The following is a 15,420-nucleotide window of genomic DNA, read 5'->3' as shown; positions in this document are numbered from 1 at the left end:
AATATTAACAAGTATCAATAACATATTTAAAATTTTATATTGCTAATTGTACAATTATTATAAAAATAATATATATAAAATATTTTTTTATTTTTATTTTTTCATTCGGTTAGGTCCGGTCCTAAAAAACCCTGGACCGTGGACCGGATTGAAACTTTTTGATCCTCTAAAACGTGAACCGAGACCAACTGATCTCAGTCTCGGTCCGGTCCGGTCCGGTCCAGACGGACCATTTATCACCACTACCTATAGATACTTGTTGAAAGACTCGAATGCAACTCCGATCTCCCTAAGAGGTGGGCCAGCATCGACCTACGACCCTCGACAAGCCTATGTCCCCACACTTCATCACAAATTCTCGGGAACAACTTTAGCTGCCTATCTAGGCGAATGGCAACATCCTGCACTTGGATAAGTCATCCCGAAGACTCTGGTTAAGCCCTCCAATTGCTCATTCTCCTCGCCTTTCTCTTGAGTTTCTTCCGGCGGTGCTCCAGCTTTTTGACCCTCCTGCGCTCATCCACTAGGTCTTGTCACGTCTTCTCCAGCTCATGGTCCCATAGCTCCTCTTCCATTTCGTCGCGGGCATAGTGAAGGAAGGTGTTAGCTATCGAACGTAGACTTAGGTTTTCTTGCTTAACAACCTTTTGGTTGTCCATAATGAAAGTCGCCAACTGAGAAGTACCCTGGCGACAAGAAGGACTAACATGTAACAATCATCAAGGGAAGACTAAAATGTCAAGAAGGCTACATCGTAATGAAAAGAAATGTAATCCCAACTCCAACTTTATATAGGGGAAAGACAATGGTTGGTTTCCCACATCCCATGGTAGAAGGAAGAAGTGTGAGTTGCTTTGAATTCTAGAAGTGTAAACCGCGAAGTGATGCGAACGCGAAGAGGCGTCTGACACCCTCACATTAATGAGATTGGAAATACGTCACCAAAATCATCAAAAGGTGAGCCAATCAAGAATGATGGGGAACCGTTGCCAGAATAACCAAACGATGGGAGTTTCACAGGACTTCGGAGTCGTGCACATGTCAACGAATGGATCCCGGCTTCAATGGCAAGGCAGATTCGAGTAGTAATAAATTCGCACTGTACTCGTCTTGTGAGAATTAGCGGGGTAACTGTAAGGGGATCCCCCCTCCCCCTTCCTCACACACACACTAAACCCAGTATGCTTGTGAATGAAAACTAAGGGAATTAAAACCAAAGACCTAGCCCAGGACAAACAAAGTCTCCAACCAAGCCCATGGGAAGGGTCATCTGGACACAACCTACAGGAGGGAGGGTGTTGCAGGGGATGTGACTCGTCGATCTAAAGGCCCCTCGAGAAGTGCCCGGCTCTCAAGTGCACGTTTGCATAGTAGGTGTAATGTGTGGGGAACCCTTGATCTCCTAACATGAAAGACATCAACGGACCACGGAGAATACTATCTGGAAGAAGGAAATCAGAGAACCACGTCGCATTAATGGAACCACTACCCGGCCTACATGCCACATTAATGACATCGTCGCAGAACCACGCCGCATTAAAGGACTCTAACGCAGGGAACAATACATAGAACACAGACTCTATGGGGGGCAAATAAGATTTGTCCCCCTAGACTTGGAGTATAAATAGTTTGTCCCATGTACGAGAATACTTTCTCTGATCCCTAGACTCTTTCACTTATTTACAAATTTTCAAGAATACTTACTAACTTTGGCATCGAGACGCACCCTCCCCAAGTTACCTTCTCTCTTGTCTTTTGTAGGTCCATTTTGGAAGACCTGAGTTGCCGGAGCCTGGCCCAAAGGTGTGCAAAACATGATGTTAACGATCACCATAATTCAATTTCATCTTGCTAGCATAATTACTCACCATCATTCTTGTGGCCTCTCAACTATATGGCAACAATGCCAACAGAATGACCGCTCTAATTTGATTATCAAACTCAATCTCGATCGATGACAATTGATTTGTGGTCGTATTAAAATCATTCAAATGTTGGGCAACAGACGTACATTCTGCCATTCTAAGATTGAATTGTTTTTTCATCAAATGCACATTGTTATTTGCAGACGAGTTTTCATACATGCCTGACAAAGCCACCATGAGATTTGTTATGGTTATGTCCTTAATAACATTGTATGCCACTAATCTGGACAGGGTGAGCCGAATAACCCCAAGAACCTATCGATCCAACAAATTCCACTCAATATCGTTTATGCTTTCCATCTTCTTTCCCAACAGAGGAAGGCAGAGCCTCTTCCCATTGAGAAACTCCTCAATCTGAATTCTCAAATAGCCAAAAATCTGTGCCATCAAACTTCTTGATTCCAACCTTCACATCGTCTCCAAACATCGTTCAGCCTCATATCTGAACCGTGGCTCTTGGTACCAGTTATTATGAAAAATACCACACCCACATATGCAGAAACACATGAATCAATCACACACAATAACTTGAAACAAGATTTATGTAGTTCAGCAATGTGCCTACATTGACAGAGCTATAGAGAATTTTATTAAGAGGAGATTACAAAGCATTGTGAGTTACAAGAGCTTCCCTCTACTTACAATCTGAACTCTCTATTTAGGGCTTCTTTCTCTTTCAAGAATGCTCACAAGACACCTCTCTCTGTTCAATCTTACATATTCTAACATAAACATAACGTATATATAGTGCACGACATCATAAAGCCTAAGGCGGCAAAACATGGTTATCCATTCGAGCGGCCTCCAACGAACTCTCTGTTCGACGTTCGCTCAAGCCAACCAGCATTGAGTGAGCTTCGAGCGAACTCTCTACTTGAGTTTCATTCGAGCGTCTTGTCGAGCGAACTCTCGGCTTGTTGTCTTCTTAGCCCAAACCAAGCTCCCTAACTCAACAAAATGAATTTGATTTACAATTACTACGGACTTTATACCACATTCACGTAATGGGCATTCAGTTAAATCACCAAACTACGCATTAACTCTTAATGATCTAATATTATTGCCATTTCTTAACTGTTTTTTGATTAAAAGTATGAACATATATCATATGATCAAATATACCAATTATTGGCACAAATAGAAAACGTTTTGTATTTGTGTACGTCGAAGTAGTGATCAGATGCGTTTCTCTAATGCTTGCCCCACTAGTTCCTGATATTTTGTTTTATCAGCTTTTTATCAGTTTTATTATATTCCTGCTAGCACTCGAGTTAAAATATTTACTAGAATTGAAAAAGGAAGAAAAAAAGAGTAAAGTAAAGCTGGACATGAACATGGAATATGATCCTCCCGTCCAAGAAGAAATGACGCATTACATCTTTGTTTACATTCCAAGAGAAGTAAAAAAGAAGAAAAAAAGAAATACCGAAAAGCTAGGGGGGACGAATATATAGTGGGATTTATCTGGTTATAATTGGCAATTGCTAGCTTTATGATCTGATGTACTACCGATTTGCTTTTTTTTTTTTTTTTCATACAAGTGGGGTGGGGGTTTCAAATCCAAGTTTTTTATTATTAGTTTTCTATTATCTCGTTTGTTTTCACAGATGAGTTGAGATGACATAAGTTGAGATTAAAGTTAAAAGTTAAATAAAATATTATTAGAATATATATTTTTAATATTATTTTTGTTTTGAGATTTGAAAAAGTTAAATTGTTTATTTTATTTTGTGTGGAAATTTGAAAAAACTGTAATGATTAGATGAGATGAGATGAGATGAGTTGAGAGGAATTGTGAAAAAAAAAATGAAGCCGAAAACTAGATCATATGCCATCAGACCATTAGACTCTTAACGATTTGCTTCCAATTTGCTCAAAGTAAAAATCACTCAAGAAACTATTAATTAATAATGTTCTTATACTATGAACCAAAACTTATCATAACTTTCAAGATTTCCCAGAAATTAGTAGGCTGAGAAATTGATCACAAATATGTTGTACTACTCATGCATATTATAATATAAGAATGTTTTAAAAAAAAAGCTAGTAAGATCAACGTTTAATTCAGAATTATAAAATCTTGATGAATTATTCTGTTATATATGGAAGCCATGGGAACTATTAAGAGATAGTTCTAATTATCTATATCTATTTAGTACCATGTGATCATTTTTAAAGCATATATAAATCTTTGCTCTTGCTGGGAATTTAGACCTCCAAAATTCACATCCTAGGATCCATCCTCTGCAGGAATATCAATAAAAATAGATAAATAATAAAACCACAAGAATTTACGTGGAAAACTCTCAAAACAAGAAAAAAACCACTAGACCCAGAGAAAAAAATCCAATATGTGAAAAATTATTACAATCACATAATTTTTCTCCTCACCCCAATGACACCTACAAAGTTTCCCAATTAGCAAAAGTTTAACTCTCACCTCTTCCTCTTTTACAAAAAAAGTCAATAGAGGAATTTTACTGAAGTCATAAGTTACTAGCTATGCTTATGACTTGGTGAACTTAATTAAGGAGGTTAACCCTCCTTTTATAGGCCTTGGACCTTGCCACTTCCTCATTTCCCACCAATGTGAGACTCCAAAGAGCAACACTCAACAATCTCCACCTTGCGACTTTGGCTGGTCCCAAAGCCATACTCCACCGCAATGAAGATCTGCATAGCTTCCACTATCATGCTCCACCATAAAAGCATATCCACTAAGAATAAACCAATTCCAAACATTTCACTTCGGCCCATGTCGAAAATAACATTATTCAAAAATATGGTGTAACTTTTATGTTTGGCTTTCCTGGAAGTTCATTAGCCATCGATATGAATTTCCATCACACACCCTGCATCAATGCCAAACCAATGCTTGTGTGCAAACTTGTGGATCCGTTAACATTAACACATATTTTATCATGGTAACTTTGGGAATTAGCGGCATGCCATGAGGATGTATATGTCCATTTTCAAAAGACATTGTCTTCCATGGAGAGAGACACAATGTTACCTTCATTACCAGTATCTCAATTTATTGACTTAGAGCCACTTGCCGAACATGCTTCTTGTAGTACTAGCCGTTTCACCAATCGCTAGTATCACTGCTAACTTCAAGGGTTGGTCTGCCCTTCAAAACCTTGTGTAATCATGATTGAATCAAAACATCATTGACTCGAACTTGTCACAAGCCAAAATTGATTTTCCCATCAAATTTCTCCACCTCAAATCTGTTAGGATTTGAAGCCATACTTCCAGACATTGTCTCGATGAATTTTACAGTATAAATGAATAGTACTCACTAAGTAGGTTCCTAAGAAAGATTGGAGGGTCACAATGGTCTTGCTTAATTTCCAACCTCCTAGATAAAATCTGCTTAGATAGTACGTATCCATACTACCAAATCAAAGCTCCACCCCACCAAAAGGACCTAGGCTCTGATATTACTTGCTGGAAATTTCGACCTCTCAAATTCTCCCTCTAGGATCCACCCTTTGTAGGAATATCAAGAAAAATAGATAAATAATAACAACACAAGAATTTACGTAGAAAATTCCTAAAACAGGAGAAAAACCACCAGACCCAGAGAAGAAAATCCACTATGTGAAAAATTATTATAATCACACAATTTTTCTCCTCACCCCAAGGAAAACCACAAAGCTTCTCCACTAGCAAAACTTTAACTCTCACCTCTTCCATTTTACAAAAAAGGACAACAAATAAATTTTACTGGAGTCACAAGTTACTAGCTAAACGTATGACTTGGTACACTTAATCAAGGAGGTTAACCCTCCTTTTATAGGCAACTTCCCCATTTCCCACCGATGTGAGACTCCAAAGAGCAACACCCAACCTCTCCTGTACCACGTGAAGCCACGTCATTCACTTCCCACTTTAAGTTATATATATATATATATATATATATTATTGACACTACTATATCATCTACTCCACGTTTGCATTATTTTAAAATATATAATTATTAAGTTCAATTCTTAAAATAAAAGATTATCTCTTCACTTAAGCTTCTAATTTAAGATTAGAATTATTAAATAAAAATAATATATATGATTAATTTACTAATTTTTTAAAAAATTGGTCATAGTTTTTTAGTTTTCCTAACACATGATGCTTTTTTGTTTTCACAATTTATACTCCTTTTACTTTGGCATACTTCTTTGGCATGGTTATTTTCTGATTCTCAAATAATAGATCAATTCCTCGGAGAGTATTAATTTCTTTATAATATTCTTCTGAAGATTATGAGATTGGTTTTTTGAGTTTTACAAAAGAATCGTGAGGTCTTTCTGTTAACATATTCACATTTTGCCTAAGCCACAATGCATTAGTTGATATCGTCAGAGCAATCATTTTCCTATATATATATATATACATACATATATATATATATATATATATATATAATGCATATTGAGTTCAATGAATGAAGATCATGAAGCTTGATGCACTAGAGTTGATCGAGCTTGATGCTTTGACCAAGCTCCGCGCCCTGATCTTGACCCTTTTTATACAACCTCGAAACCATCCATGCACCAAATCCATCTCATGTGGATTGAGGAAGCTGGGTTTTCGGAGGATTGCTATATATATAGCCAATTATATGTGTTTGATGAAGTTCCAAATAGTGGAAAAACCTCAACCATGTATTTTGAGAATTAATGCGAAACATTATGGGAATTTTCTTGGGTTAAAAATCTTCTGTTAGGTTTTCCAAACAAAAGTCATGATATTGGCTTTGATATAAATATATATATATATATATATATATATATATATATATATGCTTAAAGACATGAGTATGATTCTTGATATATAGTCAAAAAGATAATTGACCCCCCATTGGAAAATTTTTATGGGGAGCAATTTGTTGGAAATAAATAAACGGTATAACCATTTTATAATCTAAAGTTCGTGCAAATAGACGGAGATTATAACGATGATTGGGATTTGAAGATGAATTGTTTCCAACACATGAGATGATTTCCAAATGGATCCATAAAGATCAAGTTTAAGGGCATGCAATAATTAGATCAGGGGCTGAGAAAGGAGTAACAATAAATAAAGAACCACATGACAAGCTAACTAGCTGCTAGCGTGACCCACGCTCGAGCTTCCTTCTATTATAGATAATGACTCAAAATAATATCAGATCATCACAGCTCGTTGTCTACTTGCATGATTTTAGGCCGAAATACTTGTATATATCTTTCCATTTATAGAGTAACGTAAACTGTAATAACTTGTATTTATATTCTTTTCTTTTTGATTTACATTTGTAATACTCTGTATATATACAACAGTTACACACGAATACAATAGAATCAATTTTCATCAATTGTTTATCTTCTTTATGGTATCAGACAACTCTCTTCTCTAACAAGACTGTAAATTTTTTTTTCCTCGATCCTATGGCTTCCAGCAGCTCAAACACTCCAGTATCCAACATTCCATTAAACTCTTCGAGAGAACAACTGCCCCTAGTATCTGTCAATGCCAGCACCCAACTTCCTTTGAAGCTTACCCTACCAATTATCCTTCATGGTGAGCTCAGTTTGTCACTCTTCTCATTGGATACGATCTTATGGGATTCATTGACGGCACATCTCGTTGCCCGTCTCGCGATGACCTCAACTCGCCACCATCAATTGCATACAAGTTATGGTATAGGCAGGATCAACTCCCACTTCACGCCATATTTGCCTTGGTCTATGAGACTGTGATGCCCTTAATTTCATCTGTGGCAACATCCCATGCAGTATGGGAGAGACTTTGACGCTTGTATGCCAACAAGTCTTGTACTCGAGTTATGCAGCTTAAGGAGGATCTCACGATGATAAAGTGTGACAATCGATCTGTTAATGATTTTCTTCAATCTTTGAAAATGCTTGTAGATGAACTTGCAGTAATTGATGCACCCCTCTCGACAGATGACATCACATCGTATGTTCTCAATGGATTAGGGATAGAATTCAAGGATATTGTGGCGCCCATTAGAGCTCAAGAAAACCTTCTAAAATTTGAACAACTTCATGATTTATTGGTTGGTCATGAAACCTATCTCATAAGAATGGACTCTCCTACTGCTAATCTAGTTGCAACAACCAACTCCACTTAACGCCGCAACAATCAAAGTAAATTCCACAACAAAAAACAGCAAGGGAGAAATTTCAATGGTGACAAAAGTTATTCCAAGCGAGACAAAGGAGGAAAGCCACCTATAACCTGTCAACTATGTGTTGAACAAGGTCACACAACCAAGCAATGTCCTGCATACACCAAAGGCTCACCATCTGCAAAGTGTGCAACCAATGGAGGTGCCTCAGACAAAAAGTGGTTGGTGGACTCGGTAGCATCCCACACAATAACCTTAGACTTATCAAATCTATCTATTCGCTCTGAATACGATGGAACTGATGAAGTGGTTATAGGGGATGAATCAGGTTTGCGTGTTACACATGTTGGATCCGTGTCAGTTCCTTCCAAATCTTGCACATTCGATTTACCCGATACTCTATGTGTTCCTTCAATTCATAAAAATCTTATTTCTGTGCATTCCTTACAAAAGCTAACAATGTCTTTCTTGAGTTTCATCCATTTGAATTCTTTATGAAGGATCGGAGCACAGGAATGACACTCTTTGAGGTAGATGTTAAGATGGTGTTTATCCACTTCCAATACCAGTTGCTACAAGTTCATCTTGACCACTTGCTCTAGTAGGTGAACATGTCTCACTCAGCAATTGGCATCGGAGGCTAGGCCATCCAACGTCTACTATTGTGTCTCAAATTGTCAATCAAAATTCCTTACCTGTTTTAGCTAAGGATTCTTCCTTGACAAATCTTTGTATCTTGTGCAAATGCAATAAAAGTCATCGTCTTCCTTTTAGAACCACTTCGCTTATCAGCCATAATCCTTTACAATATATATATGCTGATGTTTGGGGTCTTGCATCCTTTACTTTTGTGGATGGTTACAAATATTATGTAATATTCATTGACCATTTCACAAAGTACACGTGGTTCTTGCCTCTTTGCAAAAAATCCGATGTGAGTTCCATTTTCCCTCACTTAAAAACAATGCTTGAAAACCAGTTTCAGTACAAAATAAAAAATTTTTATTCAGACAATGGGGGTGAGTTCCAAGCATTGCGCTCATTTCTTGCACAAAATGGAATAAGTTTTTATACCTCGGCACCTCACACTCCTCAACAAAATGGGACAAGTGAGCGTTGCCTCCGCCATATTGTGGAGATTGGTCTTACTATACTCCATCAAGCTTATCTCCCTTTGTCTTACTGGTCACATGCTTTTCAGACTGTTGTTTACTTAGTAAATCGAATGCCAACCAAAATTATTAAAAATCGAAGTCTATTTGAAGCGTTATTTGGTCGACAACCAAATTATCTAAAATTAAGAACATTTGGTTGTCAATGTTTCCCTTGGTTAAGACCATACAGTCCAACCAAACTTCATCCCAGGTCTTGGGCATGTCTATTCATTGGATACAGCACCTCACAAAGCGCTTATCGGTGTCTTGATATTGAATCGTAAAAAATATATCTCTCAAGACATGTTGAGTTTGATGAAAATGTCTTCCCATTTTGTGGCTCTATTTCTAATCAGTCCTTGCCAATTGTTCCACCTCCTAGTGCAAGCACTCGGGCTAAACTATTGCATCTGGTGCATGGAAAACCATCTACACCAGCTTCACATTTGCCACTGCAGGATGCTGTTCCCACTGCCTCAACACCTACACAATTGAACTCCTCAACTGTGTCATCACCTCCAATTAATTCAAGCTCCTTGCCTCCACCTGCTCCTATCCAGTGCTCAAGGAATCATTCAATGACAACAAGGTCAATGAATAACATCTACAAGCCCAAACAACTTTATATGGTGTCCAAACATCCTCTACCGCAACCTATTGAACCCACATGTGTCACGCAAGCCATGAAAGATCCTCAATGGCGTCAAGCAATGTCAGAAGAATTCACGGCACTTGTGAAACATGGAACTTGGGACCTTGTTCCAAAAATAGAAGCACAAAATTTGGTAGGATGCAAATGGGTATTTCGAATAAAAAGAAATCCTGATGGCAGTATTCAGCGCAATAAAGCGCGATTGGTGGCTAAGGGCTTTCATCAGAGACCGGGCTTAGATTATACAGAGACTTTTAGTCTTGTAATAAAGCCAGTAACAATTTGATCCATACTCACCATTGTTGTGAGTCGCAGTTGGTCCTTACGGCAATTAGACATTAATAATGCTTTCCTCCAAGGAACTTTGCATGAAGATGTCTATATGATCCAACCACCAGGATTTGTTGATGCTAATTCTCTAATGCATGTATGCCAACTAAAGATGTCTATCTATGGACTAAAACAGGCTCCACGAGCCTGGTACAAGGAGCTTCAGCTTTGTCTTCTAGAACTGGGTTTCATAAACTCATGAGCAGATCCTTCTTTATTCATATTTCAGCAAAACACATTAATAATCTATTTACTTGTTTATGTAGATGATTTAATTATTACAGGAAGTGACAAAGTGATCAGTCAACTTGGAGCAAGATTTTCACTTAAGGATCTCGGACTTCTCTACTATTTTCTTGGTGTGGAAGTAATTCCGTGCAAACATGGATTATTTCTAACCGAGTAGAAATATATTCGTGACATCCTTGTCCAAACAAATATGGATGGTGCTAAAGAAGTCCACACTCCACTTGCTTCCAAAGATAAATTGCAACTAAATGATGGATCTTCACCTGTTGATGCCACTGAATATCGAAGGGTAATTGGAGCCTTGCAATACCTTGCACTTACAAGGCCAGATATAGCCTTTACTATTAATAAGCTTGCTCAGTTTATGCATCAACCAAGTACAATTCATTGGCAAGCTACAAAACGACTACTCAGATTTCTCAAGCTTACTGTCCATCATGGAATTGTCATCAGACATACTGACAAGTTACATTTACACGGCTATTCAGATGCAGATTGTGGTGGTAATAAAATTGATCGCACATCGACCTCTGCATATGTTATGTTTCTCAGATCAACACCTATATCGTGGTCCACTCGCAAACAACGTGCAGTTGCAAGGTCTTCCACAAAAGCGAAATATAGAGCCTTAACCACTGCAGCATCGGAACTGGCCAGGATTACATCTTTGTTCAGTGAACTAAAGATCCCAATTCCAAATTCTCCAACAATTTTTTGTGACAATATTGGTGCAACACAACTAAGTCCCAATCCTGTTTTTCACTCACATATGGAGCATATTGCAATTGATTTACACTTTGTTCAAGATTTAGTTGCCAAAGGTGTATTGAATGTCTCACATGTTAGCATCGAAGATCAACTTGCTGACCTCCTCACTAAGAGCTTATCACGCCAGCGTTTCCAGAATTTTTCATCCAAGATTGGTGTTGCAAATGGAACACACATCTTGAGGGGGCATATTACAGATAATGGCTTAAAATATATCAAATCATCATTGTTCATTATCGTCGGTTACTTGCATGATTTTAGGCCAAAATACTTGTATATATCTTTCCATTTATAGAGTAACATAAACTGCAATAATTTGTATTTATACTCTTTCCTATTTGATTTACATTTGTAATACTCTGTATATATACAGGAGTTACACATGAATACAATAGAATCAATTTTCATCAATTGTTTATCTTCTTTACCTTAAAGCTAGCGAGCCTTTAGCGAAAAGTTTGAACAATGCCAACGAGTTTATCAATGGTTGTTCCTGAGATTGAGCTCACATGCAAGATATTCAATAGATTAGCATGCAAATTTTGCGATTATAAGTTGTGCATGTGACAATCTATATATATATATATGCATCTGACCATCACTTAAGTAGTGAACTTGCCATGACTTTTAAAATTCTAATTTTTGTTAGAAACTCTTTATTTACATTGTTTACGTTCTCTAAGGCTTGTTTTAGTAGAACAAATAGTTACTACTTTTTATTCTCTGATTTGCTGTTAATATTAATAGAATCCCGCCTTATTGGGAAATTGTAAAATCGCCATTACTTATCCAAAAAATATAAGCTAAAACGAAGCTATTGCAGACACTACAAGAGATTGAGTTTTTTGAGACAAATCATTTTGTAAAAAAAAAATCCAATTTTCGTCCCTAATTGTTTTTGGAAACAAAAAAATTTTGTCTCTATTTTGTCTCAAAAGGTTTTTGACATGAAAATTGAATTTCGTCTCAAAAATTATTTTTAGGGACAAAATTTGGGTGGAACAAGTCGAACTTGTTCGAACGGTTATTTTTTTAAAAATAAAAATTTTTCGTCTAAAAATACGTTTGAATGGAAAACACTCAGTTCAAACTGAAACTTACCGTTCGAATGTACAAAATATTCATTCGAATAAATGACCATATTTGATTTTGTTCGAACAGACAGAGTGTTCAAACATATTTTTTTCCTTTGAACCAATAAATTTATCAAATGACTTGTGTTCGAACAAAAATTATGTTCATTCAAATGGAGTTTTGGAAATTAATGTTGTTTGAACAAATATTTAATTGTTTGAATGGACATACAAACTGTATTTCACTGTTGTTGTTTGAATGTTTTATTTTGTATTTGAATGAGTCTGTTTTTGTTTGAATGGATTTATAAATGGTCATTGACTGTTCGAACATGTTATTTATCGTTCAAAGGGTATTAATCGTACATTACAAAATTTAAATAAAAATAGAATATTAATATTACAGAAATTGTAATTCAAACATCACAATTGTTCAAATGTTTTGGAACATCATAATAGAAAGAAAATGAAAGAAAAAATATATTTGAAGATTGTGGTGGTGGTATAGACTTTTGGGACATCACGATTGGCTGGAACTGTTCAAACATTTTTTAATTATTCAACAGTAGCCTCTCATCTAATCTCGCCTCAACATCCACTGCTGGATCTAATTGGGTCAGCAACTCTTTTTCCTTAGATCTCAATTGTTCTATCTCAAGCATTGCGTCTTCCAATTTCTTGGTCTTGTTGTCATTCGATCTGAGTCGAGAAGAGGATGGTGATGTTGATGATGGCTTCATGTAACATCCTAAACCCCTCAAATATCCAGAACGTGATCTAAGAACTTGAGAAATGATCTGAGCATCGTTGACAGATGATTTATCAGATAGATCCGCAACAGTTTCCTTAAGAGATATCATCTTGTCCTACAAAAATAAAAATATTAAAGTTAGTATAGGTAACAAAAATATTATTAGACAATGAAATTAAAGAAATTTAAACTTACATAATTTGCCTCTGCTTCGGGACTGGTCCAAAAACTATCACGATTTTTATGTGCTTTAGTATTCAATTGGGTCAGATGATAGTTAGCATGACTTTCTTCTTTATGCAAAAGGAAAATCTATATTATAACTTAATTCAGAAAAATATATTATATGTTAATATTTAACCCGGACTAGAATAACTTATCATTTTGTTAGAGAAACGATGAAAATATCGAGAATCCACATGATGGTGTATCGTTAAATTTGATCTATTTGCTTTGTTTACAGTACTCCGTTGCTAAAAAAAATATTATGTCTATATATTTAATATATTTATCATATACTATTAAAAAAGATAGCAACGAAATTACCTGAAAAGCAGGATCTTCAAACATATAACAAACATTCTCTCATTCATTTGGTGGCATTGTTTGGAATGGATTTTGGCGCGCCTCTGTTGTAGTACTGAATTTCGAATAATGTGCATGACATCGACCTTTGTACCTATGGAATGCATTCAATATCAATTCCTCAACTGTTTGTCAATCCTCTCATCGGCCAAAATTAAGTTCAAACTCATCCTTTAGAAAATTACAAACAATTAGTATAAATAGACTGTAATTTTAAATTAACATGTTATACTTAGATTCTTGGGTTGTAGCTTATTACCTGGTAACAATTTTGTATGTGGTCTTTTACATCTTTGGGGAACTTTAAACCAGGATGATGTAGTTATCGGTGCATACGTAGAGTAAGCGTACCGACATAAGAAACAAGCCATACTACTAAATTTCTGGAGCTACTAGTGTAATCATCAAGAATATCAACTTTAATTTTACCCACTTTTTACTTTCTCTATACAGACACCCCTCGTAGTGTCTCGACCTTAACGTTGGTTTACAACAGCCATATATATATAGTAATTAAAACGTATATTCGAATTAAATTATTTTTAATTTATAGATATATATATTACTTAAATCGAGTATTAAATATGGTATTTAAATTGATATACTATACATTGTTCTGGGTCTAATGATGTTGGCCCACTATTGATGGCAGGTAAACCACACGTGGAGTCTGTAATGGATGGGGATGGTGCATGTGTTGATTTGCGTTTGGGAGACGTATTTGTTTAAAATTGTAATAAATTATTATTCAAACAAACGTTACGGATATTTATAAGAATGATACTTACACAAATATTTGTTTGAAATTCATTCACTATCAATTTTGCTGGACCAGTCGCTCTCATCCTCACTAGACACTTCAGTTGATTCTTGTTCTTCCGACATTTCACCTTTAATTACTTCGGGTTGAACATCTTCTCTACATAAAGTGACCATATCATATTGCTTTAGATCAACAAATAGATTGATACCTGATTCGTTTTCTTAATAGGCTTTTTCATTTGCTGGACTATCAACTTTTTCATGTGGTTCGTCTGCCTCTGGAATGTAATTATCTTATATACATCTAATATGAGTTTAAGTATTAATAATTGTTATGTTTATTATTTTTAAGTATTAATTGTAATTTTATTTTATTATTTTTTAAGTTAGTCCTCATAGTTTTTAATTAATTATCTTATATACATATAATATGAGTTAAGTATTAATAATTGTTATGATTGTTATTTTTAAGTATTAATTATAATTTTGTTTTATTATTTTTTAAGTTAGTCCTCATAGTTTTTAATTAATTATCTTATATACATTTAATATGAGTTAAGAATTAAGAATTTTTATATTTATTATTTTTAAGTATTAATTATAACTCAGGAGTATAACCGTTCAAACACTTAAATGTCTGTTCGAACAGGGTAATTCGTTCAAACGGAATATTATAGTATTCGAACAGTTTCAATTTAGAATCCAAACGCGAGTCAGAGACAAAACACAATATCAGAAAACATCACAAACTTATATTCAGATAACACTACAAACATACAACATATATACTTGAATAGCTACTATATATACAAAACATGAAAAACATACAACATATATATTTCGAATTTAATCCAATAAACACCTACACAATATATATATATATAAACTATAAAATCAATAAACACCTATATTAAAGTATAGATTTCTCCAATAAACACCTATACAATATATATATATATAAAATAAAATCAAGAATTTTTTTGGAAATCAAAAATAAAACCATACCTTTAATCAACACAAGTGTGCAACCCTCTTTAT

The sequence above is a fragment of the Juglans regia genome, chromosome 1, assembly GCF_001411555.2.
Source record: "Juglans regia cultivar Chandler chromosome 1, Walnut 2.0, whole genome shotgun sequence".
Taxonomy (NCBI): Eukaryota; Viridiplantae; Streptophyta; class Magnoliopsida; order Fagales; family Juglandaceae; genus Juglans; species Juglans regia.
This window is presented reverse-complemented; position numbering follows the sequence as displayed.